Below are 2,077 nucleotides of genomic sequence, written 5' to 3'. Positions count from 1 at the left end.
GACAGCTGACAAATGATAACACTAGTCATTCTACCAGTTGACAGAGGTGCTGACAACTGATAACACTAGTCATTCTACCAGTTGACAGAGGTACTGAGACAACTGATAACACTATCATTCTACCAGTTGACAGAGGTACTGAGACAACTGACAAATGATAACACTAGGTCAGTACCTCTGTCAACTGGTAGAATGAGACAGCTGACAAATGATAACACTATCATTCTACCAGTTGACAGAGGTACTGAGACAGCTGACAAATGATAACACTAGTCATTCTACCAGTTGACAGAGGTACTGAGACAGCTGACAAATGATAACACTAGTCATTCTACCAGTTGACAGAGGTACTGAGACAGCTGACAAATGATAACATTATCATTCTACCAGCTGTGAACTAGTGTAAGTTGGTAAACTGTAATTATTATAATTTTATTATCTAAGTCATTACACATCATAATTAGGTTTATAATACATTAATATAAGATTATGTTATTATTATTTTACTTGAATTAAGTACTCATCATTCAGAATAACTTGCGAACCACTCTCTAACCACTGATAGTTTTGTCTCACAGAAATCGTAGTTTTAACAGAAGTTAATGTGTAGGTTTTATTCTCAATGTTATTTGACATTGTAAACATGTTAAACTGTTCACCATGCATTAAGGAAATAGACAACTCTGATTTGTTTTGTGATACTGCAGTCCAGAAGAAGCTGGTCGATATGTTGAGACGTACAAAGTGTTTGAAAATAAATCTGCTGAATTCATCATGGAGAAGCAGGATGATGACTTATATTCTCAGGTAAACACAGATACAACTTTCAGGATGATGACTTATATTCTCAGGTAAACATAGAAACAACTTTCAGGAAGCTGACCTGTATTCTAAGGTAAACACAGATACTACTTTCAGGAAGTAGACCTATATTCTAAGGTAAACACAGATACAGCTTTCACGATGATGACTTATGTTCTAAGGTAAACACAGATACAACTTTCAGGATGATGACTTATGTTCTAATGTAAACACAGATACAACTTTCAGGATGATGACTGTATTCTAAGGTAAACACAGATACAACTTTCAGGAAGCTGACTTGTATTCTAAGGTAAACACAGATACAACTTTCAGGAAGTTGACCTATATTCTCAGGTAAACACAGATACAACTTTCAGGAAGCTGACCTGTATTCTAAGGTAAACATAGATACAACTTTCAGGAAGCTGACCTGTATTCTAAGGTAAACACAGATACAACTTTCAGGAAGCTGACCTGTATTCTAAGGTAAACACAGATACAACTTTCAGGAAGCTGACCTGTATTCTCAGGTAAACACAGATACAACTTTCAGGATGATTGAACACATTGTGCCACATGGTCCAAGACACGTAACGTCCAGGTAAGTAGATATTTAACGAGAAGAATGATAGGGAAGTGCATGTTGGGAGATATAAATATATAGTTTTTTCATTTAAAATGAGCTTAGCCGTTCCTTAACTATCCAAATAATGTTATAATTTTCATAATGATACTAGTATTTTATGCAGTGGAGTAAGAAACTTAAAACGATTAGTACACGTGTCTGGTTTCCTCAATATGATTTGTCTGTTGACCAGATTTTTCTCTACCCCAGGAGTTTAAAACCTATTCACATAAAGAATCCTTACATAGTGGATAAGTTCACTACCCTGAGGATCCTATTTGTTAAAGAAAGACTTTTTCTACAGAAATGTGTTGATGCAAGTTAAAAAACCTGAGATGATAATATAATATACTGTGATAAATTTTATAGGAAAAAGTGTTATACAAAATGATAAAAAAAAGAATATGTATAGACAAACCTAATATTTGGCAAATCCCAAAAACAATGGTGTAAGACCCGATTAGTGGTCAGGCTTCTGTTGTATGAAAGTTTGAATATAATATTGTAAAATCTTTATTAATGGTCAGGCTTCTATAAATGAAAGTTTGAGTATAATATTGTAAGATCGGATTAGTGGTCAGGCTTCTATAAATGAAAGTTTGAATATAATATTGTAAGACCTGATTAGTGGTCAGGCTTCTGTGTATG

The 2,077-nt window shown here is 34.2% G+C and overlaps 1 long non-coding RNA gene across 1 annotated transcript; it reads left to right on the top strand.

Moving 5' to 3' along the window:
• Positions 1-6: 6 nt before the first annotated feature.
• Positions 7-2,019, top strand: LOC111084351. Its single transcript, XR_002609509.1, has 2 exons — positions 7-167; positions 274-2,019. It is a non-coding gene; the product is annotated as an uncharacterized LOC111084351 (long non-coding RNA).
• Positions 2,020-2,077: the final 58 nt, after the last annotated feature.

The sequence above is a fragment of the Limulus polyphemus genome, unplaced genomic scaffold, assembly GCF_000517525.1.
Source record: "Limulus polyphemus unplaced genomic scaffold, Limulus_polyphemus-2.1.2 Scaffold17889, whole genome shotgun sequence".
Lineage (NCBI taxonomy): Eukaryota > Metazoa > Arthropoda > Merostomata > Xiphosura > Limulidae > Limulus > Limulus polyphemus.
This window is presented reverse-complemented; position numbering and strand designations above follow the sequence as displayed.